This window comes from Hippoglossus hippoglossus, chromosome 17 (assembly GCF_009819705.1).
Source record: "Hippoglossus hippoglossus isolate fHipHip1 chromosome 17, fHipHip1.pri, whole genome shotgun sequence".
In the NCBI taxonomy this organism is placed as follows: domain Eukaryota; kingdom Metazoa; phylum Chordata; class Actinopteri; order Pleuronectiformes; family Pleuronectidae; genus Hippoglossus; species Hippoglossus hippoglossus.
The window spans coordinates 1,224,729-1,243,001 of NC_047167.1; the positions used below are offsets into that span (position 1 = coordinate 1,224,729).

Sequence of the window (18,273 nt, forward strand, 5' to 3'; positions counted from 1 at the left end):
CAGAGTCTTATATCTACAGACGTGAACCTTTAATCCTGGTGATCTGGATCAGAGAGTTACACTCCTACAATCAGATGTTGTATTGACACTCAGGTGTCTTTGCAGGAGGAAGAGAAAGTGGACTGTGTTAGTTTGAAGTATTTAAAAGACTCATTTGGGCTGTAGGGACTTTTTGAAACCTCTTATCAAAAGGTTTCCTTCTACAATGTCACAGCAATCACCTTGGCTCAGTTCAATATTCACCCACTGAGTTCACAGGCATTAACATGCTGATGGGTATTAAAGCAACACAAGCCTGTCTTTCCAGGCTGCTCTCTTCCTCGTTGATCACTTTTCTCGTCTTTGTCAGAGCCGGACTTGGCTTGTTCTTGGCTTGACTTCTGCTGTCCTGATGTCAATGGGGAGCTCGTTCCACCATTTAGGAGCCAGGACAGCAAACAGTTGTGATTTTGTTGAGTGGCTAGCTCGCAGTGAGGGAGCAACAAGCCGATTGGCAGAGGCAGAGCAGAGTGGACGGGCTGAGGTGTAAGGTTTAACCATGACCTGGATGTAGACTTGACCTGATCCATTCACAGCACGGTACAAAAGTACTAGTGTCTTGAAGTGGATGCAGGCAGCCACTGGTAACCACTGAAGGGAGCAGAGTATCATTACTACTGATACACCTCAAACCTTCATCTTTCTGCCATTGCATTGAGTTCAGGACAAAAGCTCTAACTTAACATTAATAAACCTTATATTTTAAACAGCTGTATGAGAACCACTCAGATCATGTTTCCTCCTTCAGAGTCTGAACCAGAAACACTGAACAATCATCAGCAGTGGAGAAAACCAGGAGTCTCTTCTATTTTATTGTAATTTTATTGAGAGATTTTAAAGTTTGTGTAAAAAATAAAGTTTGGTGAGTCTGAAAAAACTTTGGTCACTAAGACTTTAATAATAAAAGTATCAGAGACTCACATCATTGATAATCGCTGTCACACCGGCTGACAAATACACACATGGCTATTCTACGTACTACGGTAAGCGAGTCGCGTCATTTCCTGTTTTCCTGCCGCTGGTCGTGGTCGCTGTCTCTGAACTAGCTCCTCTGCTAACACAGATATTTCTCTATATCACTACGGCTAAGTCTATAGTTAAACATCAACACATACCAACTCCTACTCTTTGGTGCTTAGTGATTCTGTGTCCTTACATCAGCGTGTCACCGGATTCTTCTGTTTGAGCTCACCCTCGTAGTCTAATATAGAAGCGATGGCATCTCTCTCTCCCTCTCGCTCCCCTGCTCTCTCTTGCTCCGAGTGTCTCATGTTTACTTACTCCTCTGCCTCCTTTAACAGTAGTGGTACATGTAATAAATGTAGTGTATTGGTAGCGATGGAGGCGAGGCTTAGCGACTTAGAAGCTCGGCTCCGCTGCTTAGAACCTCCGTTAGCTGTAGTTAGCCAGCCCCCGCTAGCCGCCGCGGAGCCACCTAGCTTAGCCTCTGCTAGCAGTCCCTCGACTTGTCCCGTGCAGCCGGGAGCCCAGGGCGGCTGGGTGACTGTCCGGAGGGGGCATAGTGCTACCCTTAAAAAGCCCACGATTAAAGACCCACCAGCTCACATTTCAAATAGATTTTCTCCACTCAGCGACGCACCCGTTGAGAAGCAAACTCTGGTCATTGGTGACTCGGTTCTGAGAAACGTGAGGTTAGCGACACCAGCGACCATAGTCAATTGTATTCCAGGGGCCAGAGCCGGCGACATCGAATCCAAACTGAAGCTGCTGGCTAAAACTAAACGTAAATACAGTAAGATCGTAATTCACGTCGGCAGCAACGACTCCCGGCTTCGTATGTCGGAGGTCACTAAAGTTAATGTGGAGTCGGTGTGTGCTTTCGCAAAAACGATGTCGGACACAGTAATTTTCTCTGGCCCTCTCCCTAACACAACAGGTGATGACATGTTTAGCCGCATGTTGTCTTTTAACCGCTGGCTGTCGAGGTGGTGTCCTGTAAACGGTGTGGGCTTTGTAGATAATTGGCAAACTTTTTGGAGGAAACCTGGTCTTGTTAGGAGAGACGGCGTTCATCCCACTTGGGATGGAGCAGCTCTCTTATCTAGGAATATTACCCAGTCTATTAAATGACAACCCAGAGTTGGGACCAGGACGCAGAGCTGCAGTGCTAAACACGTCTCTGCGCTCCCTCTGGATCAGTCACACAACCACAAACCCATAGAGATTGTGTCTGTCCACCGTCCCGTTACATTATTTAAATCAAACAATAACAGAGGGAGAATTCCACACAAAAATCTAATACAAATTAACACAACCTCTGCAACAACTCAGGAAATAAAGACTTTTAAATGTGGTCTGTTAAACATAAGATCATTGTCATCAAAGGCTATTTTAGTTAATGAACTAGTCTCAGATCATAAAATAGATTTATTGTCCCTCACTGAGACGTGGCTGCATCCTGATGAATATGTCAGTCTAAATGAATCTACTCCCCCAAGTCATGTAAATACACACGTTCCCAGAGAATTTGGTCGAGGAGGTGGAGTTGCTGCTATTTTTAACTCCAGTCTATTAATTAATCCTAAACCTAAACTAAGCTACAACTCATTTGAATGTCTTGTTCTTAGTCTTCCACGCCAATCCAAGAAACACCAACAGCCAATCATATTTGCTGTAGTTTACCGTGCCCCTGGGGCTTATACTGAATTTTTAACAGAATTCCCTGAGTTTTTATCAAACCTAGTCCTAAAGACCGATAAAATTATTATTGTTGGTGACTTTAATATTCATGTTGACAATAATAAAGATAGCCTTAGCGTAGCATTTATTTCGCAATTAGACTCAATTGGTTTCAGTCAGTGTGTACACCAACCTACTCATTGTTGTAACCACACACTTGACCTTATATTATCATACGGTGTCAAAATTGAAAATCTAAAGGTACTTCCGCGCAATCCAATTCTATCAGACCATAATTTAATAACCTTCGATTTTTCACTATCAGAATATATGCCACTAATAATGAACTCATTTTCAAGATGTTTACCTGATAGTGCTGTAGCTAAATTTAAGGAAATAATTCCGATTACATTTAAACCCGTACTATCCGTCGATATAAACAACAAATTCATTAAAAAACCCTAGCTCCACTGAGATTGACCATCTCGTCGATAGCTCTGTAAGGTCATTACGATTAACATTAGACTCAATAGCGCCTCTAAAAAAGAAACATATAAAACATAGTAAATTAGCTCCGTGGTATAATTCCAAGACACATGAGTTAAAACAAGTATCAAGAAAACTAGAAAGGAAGTGGCGCTCCAGCAACCGTGTTGAAAATCTCCTAGACTGGAAGAATAGTGTTAAAGCATATAAGAAGGCCCTCCACAAAGCAAGAGCTGCCTACTATTCAAAACTAATAGAAGAGAATAAAAACAACCCCAGGTTTCTCTTCAGCACTGTAGCCAGGCTGACTGAGAGTCACACCTCCACCGAACCCAGTATTCCTCGATCCCTAAATAGCAATATCTTTATGAATTTCTTTAATGATAAAATTCTAACCATTAGAAATCAAATCAACCATCTCCTGCCCTCAATTGGCACTAATACCCCATCAAGAATAGAAAACTCAGAAACGGCCAAGAATCTTACCAATTATTTAGACAGCTTCTCTCTGATCAGCCTCGATCAGCTGACCAAAATAATCTCATCTTCTAAACCAACAACTTGTATCTCAGACCCCATTCCTACAAAATTACTTAAAGAAATTCTGCCCCTAATTGACAGTTCATTACTGAACACAATACATCTGTCATTATCATCAGGATACGTACCACAGTCTTTTAAAATAGCTGTAATCAAACCCCTCCTCAAAAAACCCACCTTAGACCCAGAGGTTTTAGCCAATTATCGTCCGATATCTAATCTCCCCTTCCTGTCTAAAATCCTAGAAAAAGTTGTAGCCAATCAGCTATGTGAGTTTCTCCAGGAAAATAATATATATGAAGACTTTCAGTCAGGGTTTAGAGCCAATCACAGCACAGAGACAGCCTTGGCAAAAGTCACTAATGATCTTCTAATAGCTTCAGATCAGGGATTTGTGTCTGTCCTCGTTCTGTTAGATCTTAGTGCAGCATTTGACACAATTGACCATAATATTTTATTACAGAGACTAGAACAGTTAATTAGCATTAAAGGAACCGCCCTAAAATGGTTTAAATCCTATTTTTCAGACCGCTCCCAATTCGTGCAAATTAATGATGAGTCATCTGTGCGCACCAAAGTTAACCATGGTGTTCCACAAGGCTCTGTGCTCGGCCCAATTTTATTCTCATTATATATGCTTCCACTTGGAAACATTATCAGGACACACTCGGTAAATTTCCACTGCTATGCGGATGACACCCAGTTATACTTGTCAATAAAACCTGAACAAAGTAATCAAATAACTAAACTCCAAGCATGTCTCAAGGACATAAAAACCTGGATGACCCGCAATTTTCTCTTATTAAACTCAGATAAAACAGAGGTTCTAATACTTGGCCCTAAACACCTTAGAGATACATTATCTAACGATATAGCTGCGCTAGACGACATTGCCCTTGCTTCCAATGAAACAGTCAGGAACTTGGGAGTGATCTTCGATCCTGATTTATCCTTTAATTCTCACTTAAAACAAATTTCTAGGACAGCCTTTTTTCACTTGCGTAATATCTCCAAAATCAGACATGTCCTTTCTCAAAAGGATGCAGAAAAACTAATCCACGCCTTTGTTACATCCAGACTGGATTATTGTAATTCCTTATTATCAGGCTCCAGCAGTAAGTCGTTAAAGACTCTGCAGCTTGTCCAAAATGCCGCAGCACGTGTCCTGACAAGAACCAAGAAAAGAGAGCACATTTCTCCAGTATTAGCTTCGCTACACTGGCTTCCGGTTAAATCTAGAATAGAATTTAAAATTCTCCTCCTCACCTTCAAGGCCCTTAACAATATGGCACCATTATATCTTAAAGAGCTGTTAGTACCTTATCAACCCACTAGAGCACTGCGCTCCCAGAATTCAGGCTTACTTGTCGTCCCTAAAGTCTCTAAAAGTAGAGTAGGAGCCAGAGCTTTCAGCTATCAAGCTCCTCTCCTGTGGAATCATCTCCCACTTTCAGTTCGGGAGGCAGACACCATCTGTACGTTTAAGAGTAGGCTTAAAACCTTCCTTTTTGATAAAACTTATAGTTAGAGCTGGTCCAGGCTTGTCCTAGACCTGCTCTTAGTTAGGCTGCTATAGGTTTAGAAGGTCGGGGGACACATGACACACGGAGCTTCTCTTTCCAGCTTCTCCTTCCTCTTCTCAATCTTTATCACATCAAAGTAATTCATATCCCATCAATACATGTTACTGACTTGACTTCTTCCCCGGAGTCCCTTTGCCTTATCGTCCGCAGATCCAGGGCCGCGGCTGTGGCCACATCATGGATTAGGATCTGTGGATCACGTATCAGAGGTCGTAATGGTGGATCCAGTATGGCGGATTCTGCATCGTGCTGGCTGATCGTGATAACAAAGGCAGATCCTTTATCGTGTTGGCATCAGATACTGGTAGTGGACCACGACCGAGGTGGCAGCTGATGATGGATCCTAATGGCGGCAGTGGACAATAACTGTGGACTATAGTGGCATCCGATCTTGATGGTGGATCATGATCTTGCTGGCTGCTGACCATGGACTATGATTGCAGCAGGACTGCTCGATACATAGTATTTCTCCTCAGACACTTGACCATTAATGACATTAATCCACCAATTCACTGACCTTCAGTTATACTTCAAAATGTTTACCCTAATCAATGCTGCTAAAACCTTTATCTTGATGTTCTCCTTTACACTTGACATCCATTGCACTTCTGTCCGTCCTGGGAGAGGGATCCCTCACATGTGGCTCTCTCTGAGGTTTCTACCTTCTTTTTTCCCTGTTAAACGGGTTTTTAAGTAGTTTTTCCTTACTCTTGTTGAGGGTTAAGGGCAGAGGATGTCACACCATGTTAAAGCCCTATGAGACAAATTGTGATTTGTGAATATGGGCTATACAAATAAAATTTGATTGATTGATTGACATGCAGATCAATTCACCATTGAAAACAGACCCAACACATGGTCTCAATTCCAAAATAAAGCTTCTCATAACAGCAAAACTAAACACAGATACCAATAAACCCCAAAACTTTATCTTTCTGCCATTACATTGAGTTTGGGACAGAAGCTGTAACTTAACATTAATGAACCTTATCTTTTAAAACATCTGTCTCAGAACCACTCAGAACATGTTTCCTCCTTCAGGGTCTCAACCAGAAACACTGAACAATCATCAACAGTGGAGAAAACCAAGAGTCTCTTCCACCATATTTCTGCTCTGAAGGAAACATCTTAACTCTAGAAAAAGAACAGAAAAAGAACAGAAAATGCCTCCATTCTGCTCCTGTGGTGTCATCCAAGTGTCCGTAAGCCGAGACATTCAAAATCAACTTTAAACAGGGTCATTTACACCAAGTGTTTAGCGTAAGAGTTCGCTACCGGAAGTAGCGATGCTAGCAGAGGTAGCAATGCTAATGCTCACTCTGCCCTTGGGCGAGAGCTTGTGTGCGTTCGAATGTGGACGTGGCTTCAGAGGAGGATCACAGGACATTTAGGCAAAAAACTTGGTGTAAATGACGCATTTCAAGTTGAATTAGAATGTCGGCGCTTGCGGACACTTGGATGACACAACACAAGCAGAATTGTATGGGTTTTTTTACGTTTGAAGAATCGGTCACCATTCAATTCAATTGTATTGGATTCTGCTCTAACACTCTACACGCCTGAAACTCCAAAAGTGTTTTGTGGACTCAAACACTTCACCCCACCTCCATCAGCATAGTGGAGAGTAGATAAAGAGAGAATTCTAATATTTCAGTTTACTATCCCTTTAACAGCTATTCATACTCATTAACAACAGTAAATTAAAGTAGCCACCCACTCAGATCATGTTTCCTCCTTCAGTGTCTCAACCAGAAACACTGAACAATCATCAACAGTGGAGAAAACCAAGAGTCTCTTCCACCAGATTCCTGCTCTGAAGGAAACATCTTAACTCTTCATCATGGGCAGCGAGACCAAACTCTTTAGAAACACATTTCTCAAGTCAACAACTATAGAAATGATCCCAGAAAGTATAGTCTTGGTTTGTTCTGGATGTTTCCCTGAGTCTTATATCTACAGACGTGAACCTTTACTCCTGGTGAGCAGCTGTGATTCAGAAAGACAAACCTCCTCCAATCAAAACCAAATGAAACTTTATTTTTGTGGGTCATTGCTGTCATAACAATCATGTTTCAGAAAATGCTCAATGACTTGAAATCTTCATGTAATTAAGACAAGTTGTTGAGTGAAGAAAAAGCATGAACTTTATCTGTATTTTTTCTGTTTTGTTCTTCACAACCTGCAGCAGGAGGCACCTGGTTGCTGTTCAGAACTTCAGAGGTCTGATGAGAGGCTGAGAACACCAGCTCATCCTGCAGAGATTCACCGAGCTGAAGAAGAAAGTGGGCAACGCCAGCGACGACAAAACCCAAGTGTTGTTTGGCAACATGCAGGTCACCGTCAACACAGACTGCCTGTCCAATCTGCCGTACTCCTGCCTCAGCTTCCTGCTGCCTGACAGCTACTTCTACACAGACAATAAACTGGTGGAGGAAGGTGAAGAAGCTCAAGCAGTGGATTTATTCAAGAATAGGTGGACAATCGCAGTTCTTCTCAGGTGGTTTAACTGTTTCTGGTACCAATTAGAGTTTGCACTCTCAAACACAGCCATATTAAAGGATATTTCACTTTGTGGTTCCTTAAGTTGCATTTTTTTGTTTTTCAAGACAATTTGAGGTATTCACTTATTTTATTGGACTTCTCTTAAGTGCAAACAAAACTCAGAAGATATTATTTGCAGTAGTTCAGATTTGTTCTAAATACCTATTTTATGCAAAGTGAAGGCTACAAGTTTGATGATGGATTTCGCTGCTTCATGTAGAATTAAAGTAACTTTGACTACCATATTATTACAAAGTACAGCTGTCCACTCAGAACATATTTCCTCCTTCAGTGTCTCAACCAGAAAAACTGAACAATCATCAACAGTGGAGAAAACCAAGAGTCTCCTCCACCGGATTCCTGTTCTGAAGGAAACATCTTAACTCTTCATCATGGGCAGCGAGACCAAACTCTTTAGAAACACATTTCTCAAGTCAACAACTATAGAAATGATCCCTGAAAGTATAGTCTTGGTTTGTTCTGGATGTTTCTCAGAGTCTTATATCTACAGACGTGAACCTTTAATCCTGGTGATCTGGATCAGAGAGTTACACCTCCTACAATCAGATGTTGTATTGACACTCAGGTGTCTTTGCAGGAGGAAGAGAAAGTGGACTGTGTTAGTTTGAAGTATTTTAAAAGACTCATTTGGGCTGTAGGGACTTTTTGAAACCTCTTATCAAAAGGTTTCCTTCTACAATGTCACAGCAATCAACTTGGCTCAGTTCAATATTCACCCACTGAGTTCACAGGCATTAACATGCTGACGGGTATTAAATCAACACAAGCCTGTCTTTCCAGGCTGCTCTCTTCTCGTTGATCACTTTCTCGTCTTTGTCAGAGCCGGACTTGGCTTGTTCTTGGCTTGACTTCTGCTGTCCTGATGTCAATGGGGAGCTCGTTCCACCATTTAGGAGCCAGGACAGCAAACAGTTGTGATTTTGTTGAGTGGCTAACTCGCAGTGAGGGAGCAACAAGCCGATTGGCAGAGCAGAGTGGACGGGCTGAGGTGTAAGGTTTAACCATGACCTGGATGTAGACTTGACCTGATCCATTCACAGCATGGTACACAAGTACTAGTGTCTTGAAGTGGATGCAGGCAGCCACTGGTAACCAGTGAAGGGAGCAGAGTATCATTACTACTGATACACCTCAAACCTTCATCTTTCTGCCATTGCATTGAGTTCAGGACAAAAGCTCTAACTTAACATTAATAAACCTTATATTTTAAACAGCTGTATGAGAACCACTCAGATCATGTTTCCTCCTTCAGTGTCTGAACCAGAAACACTGAACAATCATCAGCAGTGGAGAAAACCAAGAGTCTCTTCCACCAGATTCCTGCTCTGAAGGAAACATCTTAACTCTTCATCATGGGCAGCGAGACCAAACTCTTTAGAAACACATTTCTCAAGTCAACAACTTTAGAAATGATCCCTGAAAGTATAGTCTTGGTTTGTTCTGGATCTTTCCCTGAGTCTTATATCTACAGACGTGAACCTTTACTCCTGGTGAGCAGCTGTGATTCAGAAAGAAAAACCTCCTACAATCACAACCAAATGAAACTTTGATATTTGTGGGTCATTGCTGTCATAACAATCATGTTTCAGAAAATGCTCAATGACCTGAAATCTTCATGTAATTAAGACAAGTTGTTGAGTGAAGAAAAAGCATGAACTTTATCTGTATTTCTTCTGTTTTGTTCTTCACAACCTGCAGCAGGAGGCACCTGGTTGCTGTTCAGAACTTCAGAGGTCTGATGAGAGGCCGAGAACACCAGCTCATCCTGCAGAGATTCACCGAGCTGAAGAAGAAAGTGGGCAACGCCAGCGGCGACAAAACCCAAGTGTTGTTTGGCAACATGCAGGTCACCATCAACACAGACTGCCTGTCCAATCTGCCGTACTCCTGCCTCAGCTTCCTGCTGCCTGACAGCTACTTCTACACAGACAATAAACTGGTGGAGGAAGGTGAAGAAGCTCAAGCAGTGGATTTATTCAAGAATAGGTGGACAATCGCAGTTCTTCTCAGGTGGTTTAACTGTTTCTGGTACCAATTAGAGTTTGCACTCTCAAACACAGCCATATTAAAGGATATTTCACTTTGTGGTTCCTTAAGTTGCATTTTTTTGCTTTTCAAGACAATTTGAGGTATTCACTTATTTTATTGGACTTCTCTTAAGTGCAAACAAAACTCAGAAGATATTATTTGCAGTAGTTCAGATATGTTCTAAATACCTATTCTATGTAAAGTGAAGGCTACAAGTTTGATGATGGATTTCGCTGCTTCATGTAGAATTAAAGTAACTTTGACTCCCATATTATTACAAAGTACAGCTGTCCACTCAGAACATATTTCCTCCTTCAGTGTCTCAACCAGAAAAACTGAACAATCATCAACAGTGGAGAAAACCAAGCGTCTCCGCCACCAGATTCCTGCTCTGAAGGAAACATCTTAACTCTTCATCATGGGCAGCGAGACCAAACTCTTTAGAAACGCATTTCTCAAGTCAACAACTATAGAAATGATCTCTGAAAGTATAGTCTTGGTTTGTTCTGGATCTTTCCCTGAGTCTTATATCTACAGACGTGAACCTTTACTCCTGGTGAGCAGCTGTGATTCAGAAAGAAAAACCTCCTACAATCACAACCAAATGAAACTTTGATATTTGTGGGTCATTGCTGCCATAACACTCATAACTGATCAGTCATCAAAGGCGAAAGAACAACTAAGACGGTGTGTAGTTGAGATGATGTGGATTCGACTGTTTATATATATGTTCAATAGTTTTTTAAACCATGTTCTAAACAAGAGTTTTGTTATTCCTTCACAAACTACAACTTAATATCAGAATAGTATTTATAGAAATAAATATAGTTTGGGTTTTATTGTCATTTTATTGAGAGATTTTAAAGTTTGTGTAAAAAATAAAGTTTGGTGAGTCTGAAAAAACTTTGGTCACTAAGACTTTAATAATAAAAGTATCAGAGACTCACATCATTGATAATCGCTGTCACACCGGCTGACAAATACACACATGCAGATCAATTCACCATTGAAAACAGACCCAACACATGGTCTCAATTCCAAAATAAAGCTTCTCATAACAGCAAAACTAAACACAGATACCAATAAACCCCAAAACTTTATCTTTCTGCCATTACATTGAGTTTGGGACAGAAGCTGTAACTTAACATTAATGAACCTTATCTTTTAAAACATCTGTCTCAGAACCACTCAGAACATGTTTCCTACTTCAGGGTCTCAACCAGAAACACTGAACAATCATCAACAGTGGAGAAAACCAAGAGTCTCTTCCACCATATTTCTGCTCTGAAGGAAACATCTTAACTCTAGAAAAAGAACAGAAAAAGAACAGAAAATGCCTCCATTCTGCTCCTGTGGTGTCATCCAAGTGTCCGTAAGCCGAGACATTCAAAATCAACTTTAAACAGGGTCATTTACACCAAGTGTTTAGCGTAAGAGTTCGCTACCGGAAGTGGCGATGCTAGCAGAGGTAGCAATGCTAATGCTCACTCTGCCCTTGGGCGAGAGCTTGTGTGCGTTCGAATGTGGACGTGGCTTCAGAGGAGGATCACAGGACATTTAGGCAAAAAACTTGGTGTAAATGACGCATTTCAAGTTGAATTAGAATGTCGGCGCTTGCGGACACTTGGATGACACAACACAAGCAGAATTGTATGGGTTTTTTTACGTTTGAAGAATCGGTCACCATTCAATTCAATTGTATTGGATTCTGCTCTAACACTCTACACCCCTGAAACTCCAAAAGTGTTTTGTGGACTCAAACACTTCACCCCACCTCCATCGGCATAGTGGAGAGTAGATAAAGAGAGAATTCTAATATTTCAGTTAACTATCCCTTTAACAGCTATTCATACTCATTAACAACAGTAAATTAAAGTAGCCACCCACTCAGATTATGTTTCCTCCTTCAGTGTCTCAACCAGAAACACTGAACAATCATCAACAGTGGAGAAAACCAAGAGTCTCTTCCACCAGATTCCTGCTCTGAAGGAAACATCTTAACTCTTCATCATGGGCAGCGAGACCAAACTCTTTAGAAACACATTTCTCAAGTCAACAACTATAGAAATGATCCCTGAAAGTATAGTCTTGGTTTGTTCTGGATGTTTCCCTGAGTCTTATATCTACAGACGTGAACCTTTACTCCTGGTGAGCAGCTGTGATTCAGAAAGACAAACCTCCTCCAATCAAAACCAAATGAAACTTTATTTTTGTGGGTCATTGCTGTCATAACAATCATGTTTCAGAAAATGCTCAATGACTTGAAATCTTCATGTAATTAAGACAAGTTGTTGAGTGAAGAAAAAGCATGAACTTTATCTGTATTTCGTCTGTTTTGTTCTTCACAACCTGCAGCAGGAGGCACCTGGTTGCTGTTCAGAACTTCAGAGGTCTGATGAGAGGCCGAGAACACCAGCTCATCCTGCAGAGATTCACCGAGCTGAAGAAGAAAGTGGGCAACGCCAGCGGCGACAAAACCCAAGTGTTGTTTGGCAACATGCAGGTCACCGTCAACACAGACTGCCTGTCCAATCTGCCGTACTCCTGCCTCAGCTTCCTGCTGCCTGACAGCTACTTCTACACAGACAATAAACTGGTGGAGGAAGGTGAAGAAGCTCAAGTAGTGGATTTATTCAAGAATAGGTGGACAATCGCAGTTCTTCTCAGGTGGTTTAACTGTTTCTGGTACCAATTAGAGTTTGCACTCTCAAACACAGCCATATTAAAGGATATTTCACTTTGTGGTTCCTTAAGTTGCATTTTTTTGCTTTTCAAGACAATTTGAGGTATTCACTTATTTTATTGGACTTCTCTTAAGTGCAAACAAAACTCAGAAGATATTATTTAAGTAGTTCAGATTTGTTCTAAATACCTTTTCTATGTAAAGTGAAGGCTACAAGTTTGATGATGGATTTCCCAGCTTCATGTAGAATTAAAGTAACTTTGACTACCATATTATTACAAAGTACAGCTGTCCATTCAGAACATATTTCCTCCTTCAGTGTCTCATCCAGAAAAACTGAACAATCATCAACAGTGGAGAAAACCAAAAGTCTCCTCCACCAGATTCCTGCTCTGAAGGAAACATCTTAACTCTTCATCATGGGCAGCGAGACCAAACTCTTTAGAAACACATTTCTCAAGTCAACAACTATAGAAATGATCTCTGAAAGTATAGTCTTGGTTTGTTCTGGATCTTTCCCTGAGTCTTATATCTACAGACGTGAACCTTTACTCCTGGTGAGCAGCTGTGATTCAGAAAGAAAAACCTCCTACAATCACAACCAAATGAAACTTTGATATTTGTGGGTCATTGCTGCCATAACACTCATAACTGATCAGTCATCAAAGGCGAAAGAACAACTAAGACGGTGTGTAGTTGAGATGATGTGGATTCGACTGTTTATATATATGTTCAATAGTTTTTTAAACCATGTTCTAAACAAGAGTTTTGTTATTCCTTCACAAACTACAACTTAATATCAGAATAGTATTTATAGAAATAAATATAGTTTGGGTTTTATTGTCATTTTATTGAGAGATTTTAAAGTTTGTGTAAAAAATAAAGTTTGGTGAGTCTGAAAAAACTTTGGTCACTAAGACTTTAATAATAAAAGTATCAGAGACTCACATCATTGATAATCGCTGTCACACCGGCTGACAAATACACACATGCAGATCAATTCACCATTGAAAACAGACCCAACACATGGTCTCAATTCCAAAATAAAGCTTCTCATAACAGCAAAACTAAACACAGATACCAATAAACCCCAAAACTTTATCTTTCTGCCATTACATTGAGTTTGGGACAGAAGCTGTAACTTAACATTAATGAACCTTATCTTTTAAAACATCTGTCTCAGAACCACTCAGAACATGTTTCCTCCTTCAGGGTCTCAACCAGAAACACTGAACAATCATCAACAGTGGAGAAAACCAAGAGTCTCTTCCACCATATTTCTGCTCTGAAGGAAACATCTTAACTCTAGAAAAAGAACAGAAAAAGAACAGAAAATGCCTCCATTCTGCTCCTGTGGTGTCATCCAAGTGTCCGTAAGCCGAGACATTCAAAATCAACTTTAAACAGGGTCATTTACACCAAGTGTTTAGCGTAAGAGTTCGCTACCGGAAGTGGCGATGCTAGCAGAGGTAGCAATGCTAATGCTCACTCTGCCCTTGGGCGAGAGCTTGTGTGCGTTCGAATGTGGACGTGGCTTCAGAGGAGGATCACAGGACATTTAGGCAAAAAACTTGGTGTAAATGACGCATTTCAAGTTGAATTAGAATGTCGGCGCTTGCGGACACTTGGATGACACAACACAAGCAGAATTGTATGGGTTTTTTTACGTTTGAAGAATCGGTCACCATTCAATTCAATTGTATTGGATTCTGCTCTAACACTCTACACGCCTGAAACTCCAAAAGTGTTTTGTGGACTCAAACACTTCACCCCACCTCCATCAGCATAGTGGAGAGTAGATAAAGAGAGAATTCTAATATTTCAGTTTACTATCCCTTTAACAGCTATTCATACTCATTAACAACAGTAAATTAAAGTAGCCACCCACTCAGATCATGTTTCCTCCTTCAGTGTCTCAACCAGAAACACTGAACAATCATCAACAGTGGAGAAAACCAAGAGTCTCTTCCACCAGATTCCTGCTCTGAAGGAAACATCTTAACTCTTCATCATGGGCAGCGAGACCAAACTCTTTAGAAACACATTTCTCAAGTCAACAACTATAGAAATGATCCCTGAAAGTATAGTCTTGGTTTGTTCTGGATGTTTCCCTGAGTCTTCTATCTACAGACGTGAACCTTTACTCCTGGTGAGCAGCTGTGATTCAGAAAGACAAACCTCCTCCAATCAAAACCAAATGAAACTTTATTTTTGTGGGTCATTGCTGTCATAACAATCATGTTTCAGAAAATGCTCAATGACTTGAAATCTTCATGTAATTAAGACAAGTTGTTGAGTGAAGAAAAAGCATGAACTTTATCTGTATTTCTTCTGTTTTGTTCGTCACAACCTGCAGCAGGAGGCACCTGGTTGCTGTTCAGAACTTCAGAGGTCTGATGAGAGGCCGAGAACACCAGCTCATCCTGCAGAGATTCACCGAGCTGAAGAAGAAACTGGGCAACGCCAGCGGCGACAAAACCCAAGTGTTGTTTGGCAACATGCAGGTCACCGTCAACACAGACTGCCTGTCCAATCTGCCGTACTCCTGCCTCAGCTTCCTGCTGCCTGACAGCTACTTCTACACAGACAATAAACTGGTGGAGGAAGGTGAAGAAGCTCAAGCAGTGGATTTATTCAAGAATAGGTGGACAATCGCAGTTCTTCTCAGGTGGTTTAACTGTTTCTGGTACCAATTAGAGTTTGCACTCTCAAACACAGCCATATTAAAGGATATTTCACTTTGTGGTTCCTTAAGTTGCATTTTTTAGTTTTTCAAGACAATTTGAGGTATTCACTTATTTTATTGGACTTCTCTTAAGTGCAAACAAAACTCAGAAGATATTATTTGCAGTAGTTCAGATTTGTTCTAAATACCTTTTCTATGTAAAGTGAAGGCTACAAGTTTGATGATGGATTTCCCAGCTTCATGTAGAATTAAAGTAACTTTGACTACCATATTATTAGAAAGTACAGATGTCCACTCAGAACATATTTCCTCCTTCAGTGTCTCAACCAGAAAAACTGAACAATCATCAACAGTGGAGAAATCCAAGAGTCTCTTCCACCAGATTCCTGCTCTGAAGGAAACATCTTAACTCTTCATCATGGGCAGCGAGACCAAACTCTTTAGAAACACATTTCTCAAGTCAACAACTACAGAAATGATCCCTGAAAGTATAGTCTTGGTTTGTTCTGGATGTTTCTCAGAGTCTTATATCTACAGACGTGAACCTTTAATCCTGGTGATCTGGATCAGAGAGTTACACCTCCTACAATCAGATGTTGTGTTGACACTCAGGTGTCTTTGCAGGAGGAAGAGAAAGTGGACTGTGTTAGTTTGAAGTATTTTAAAAGACTCATTTGGGCTGTAGGGACTTTTTGAAACCTCTTATCAAAAGGTTTCCTTTTACAATGTCACAGCAATCAACTTGGCTCAGTTCAATATTCACCCACTGAGTTCACAGGCATTAACATGCTGACGGGTATTAAAGCATCACAAGCCTGTCTTTCCAGGCTGCTCTCTTCTCGTTGATCACTTTCTCGTCTTTGTCAGAGCAGGACTTGGCTTGTTCTTGGCTTGACTTCTGCTGTCCTGATGTCAATGGGGAGCTCGTTCCACCATTTAGGAGCCAGGACAGCAAACAGTTGTGATTTTGTTGAGTGGCTAACTTGCAGCAACAAGCCGATTGGCAGAGGCAGAGCAGAGTGGACGGGCTGAGGTGTAAGGTTTAACCATGACCTGGATGTAGACTGGACCTGATCCATTCACAGCACGGTACACAAGTACTAGTGTCTTGAAGTGGATGCAGGCAGCCACTGGTAACCACTGAAGGGAGCAGAGTATCATTACTACTGATACACCTCAAACCTTCATCTTTCTGCTATTACATTGAGTTCAGGATGAAAGCTCTAACTTAACATTAATAAACCTTATATTTTAAACAGCTGTATGAGAACCACTCAGATCATGTTTCCTCTTTCAGTGTCTGAACCAGAAACACTGAACAATCATCAACAGTGGAGAAAACCATGAGTCTTTTCCACCAGATTCCTGCTCTGAAGGAAACATCTTAACTCTTCATCATGGGCAGCAAGACCAAACTCTTTAGAAACACATTTCTCAAGTCAACAACTTTAGAAATGATCCCTGAAAGTATAGTATTGGTTTGTTCTGGATCTTTCCCTGAGTCTTATATCTACAGACGTGAACCTTTACTCCTGGTGAGCAGCTGTGATTCAGAAAGAAAAACCTCCTACAATCACAACCAAATGAAACTTTGATATTTGTTGGTCATTGCTGCCATAACACTCATAACTGATCAGTCATCAAAGGCGAAAGAACAACTAAGACGGTGTGTAGTTGAGATGATGTGGATTCGACTGTTTATATATATGTTCAATAGTTTTTTAAACCATGTTCTAAACAAGAGTTTTGTTATTCCTTCACAAACTACAACTTAATATCAGAATAGTATTTATAGAAATAAATATAGTTTGGGTTTTATTGTCATTTTATTGAGAGATTTTAAAGTTTGTGTAAAAAATAAAGTTTGGTGAGTCTGAAAAAACTTTGGTCACTAAGACTTTAATAATAAAAGTATCAGAGACTCACATCATTGATAATCGCTGTCACACCGGCTGACAAATACACACATGCAGATCAATTCACCATTGAAAACAGACCCAACACATGGTCTCAATTCCAAAATAAAGCTTCTCATAACAGCAAAACTAAACACAGATACCAATAAACCCCAAAACTTTATCTTTCTGCCATTACACTGAGTTTGGGACAGAAGCTGTAACTTAACATTAATGAACCTTATCTTTTAAAACATCTGTCTCAGAACCACTCAGAACATGTTTCCTCCTTCAGGGTCTCAACCAGAAACACTGAACAATCATCAACAGTGGAGAAAACCAAGAGTCTCTTCCACCATATTTCTGCTCTGAAGGAAACATCTTAACTTTTCATCATGGGCAGCGAGACCAAACTCTTTAGAAACACATTTCTCAAGTCAACAACTATAGAAATGATCCCTGAAAATATAGTCTTGGTTTGTTCTGGATGTTTCCCTGAGTCTTATATCTACAGACGTGAACCTTTACTCCTGGTGAGCAGCTGTGATTCAGAAAGACAAACCTCCTACAATCACAGCTTCATTCATCTCAAACCTCATTATCTGTATTTATCTTGACAGACTATAAATAATTCTAAATACATGTTTCATAAGTCGATCTAAAACTAAGTTTTCATTTTGTTGTAACATATGTTGTTGAGTTCAGAGTTGGTTCAACAGAAAATGTCTCAGGGCACACCATTTCTTTTATATTTCAGTGAAATATGAATAACAAATGTTGATATGATTATTTTAACCATATGTACAGACTATTATGTAAACAATTACTCACTCTAATGGTCTAATCATGTCGATTAATGAGCTGTTTATTAAGTATCCCCTCTATGATTTGACCAAAGAGGATAGACACCCATGACGAGACAAGCTGTCAAGAAACCAAAAGGAACCTTTGGTGCACAATCTGTAGCTCTGCTGTAGCAAGCCATGGCTGACTGATCGTGATCGTGATAATAATGGCGTATCCTGTATCGTGTTGGCATCTGATAGTGGTGGTGGACCACGATCGAGATGGTAGCTGATGGTGGACCCTGATGGCGGCAGTGGACAATGACTGTGGACTATAGTGGCATCC

At 40.6% G+C, this 18,273-nt stretch overlaps 10 non-coding genes and 3 pseudogenes across 10 annotated transcripts; all 13 read right to left on the reverse strand.

Annotated features, from left to right (window-relative positions):
* Positions 1–6,306: 6,306 nt before the first annotated feature.
* LOC117779015 lies at positions 6,307–6,423 on the reverse strand (annotated as a pseudogene).
* A 577-nt stretch (positions 6,424–7,000) lies between these two features.
* Positions 7,001–7,208, reverse strand: LOC117779006. Its single transcript, XR_004616909.1, has one exon. It is a non-coding gene; the product is annotated as a small nucleolar RNA U3 (small nucleolar RNA).
* Positions 7,209–8,093: 885 nt separating this feature from the next.
* Positions 8,094–8,301, reverse strand: LOC117779001. Its single transcript, XR_004616904.1, has one exon. It is a non-coding gene; the product is annotated as a small nucleolar RNA U3 (small nucleolar RNA).
* Positions 8,302–9,074: 773 nt separating this feature from the next.
* On the reverse strand, positions 9,075–9,282 carry LOC117778991. Its single transcript, XR_004616895.1, has one exon. It is a non-coding gene; the product is annotated as a small nucleolar RNA U3 (small nucleolar RNA).
* An 886-nt stretch (positions 9,283–10,168) lies between these two features.
* On the reverse strand, positions 10,169–10,376 carry LOC117779004. The gene has a single exon (XR_004616907.1). It is a non-coding gene; the product is annotated as a small nucleolar RNA U3 (small nucleolar RNA).
* A 690-nt stretch (positions 10,377–11,066) lies between these two features.
* Positions 11,067–11,183, reverse strand: LOC117779018 (annotated as a pseudogene).
* A 577-nt stretch (positions 11,184–11,760) lies between these two features.
* LOC117778983 lies at positions 11,761–11,968 on the reverse strand. The gene has a single exon (XR_004616887.1). It is a non-coding gene; the product is annotated as a small nucleolar RNA U3 (small nucleolar RNA).
* Positions 11,969–12,852: 884 nt separating this feature from the next.
* Positions 12,853–13,060, reverse strand: LOC117779002. The gene has a single exon (XR_004616905.1). It is a non-coding gene; the product is annotated as a small nucleolar RNA U3 (small nucleolar RNA).
* A 690-nt stretch (positions 13,061–13,750) lies between these two features.
* On the reverse strand, positions 13,751–13,867 carry LOC117779016 (annotated as a pseudogene).
* A 577-nt stretch (positions 13,868–14,444) lies between these two features.
* LOC117778994 lies at positions 14,445–14,652 on the reverse strand. Its single transcript, XR_004616898.1, has one exon. It is a non-coding gene; the product is annotated as a small nucleolar RNA U3 (small nucleolar RNA).
* An 885-nt stretch (positions 14,653–15,537) lies between these two features.
* LOC117778987 lies at positions 15,538–15,745 on the reverse strand. Its single transcript, XR_004616891.1, has one exon. It is a non-coding gene; the product is annotated as a small nucleolar RNA U3 (small nucleolar RNA).
* A 771-nt stretch (positions 15,746–16,516) lies between these two features.
* Positions 16,517–16,724, reverse strand: LOC117779012. The gene has a single exon (XR_004616915.1). It is a non-coding gene; the product is annotated as a small nucleolar RNA U3 (small nucleolar RNA).
* A 685-nt stretch (positions 16,725–17,409) lies between these two features.
* LOC117779011 lies at positions 17,410–17,617 on the reverse strand. Its single transcript, XR_004616914.1, has one exon. It is a non-coding gene; the product is annotated as a small nucleolar RNA U3 (small nucleolar RNA).
* Positions 17,618–18,273: the final 656 nt, after the last annotated feature.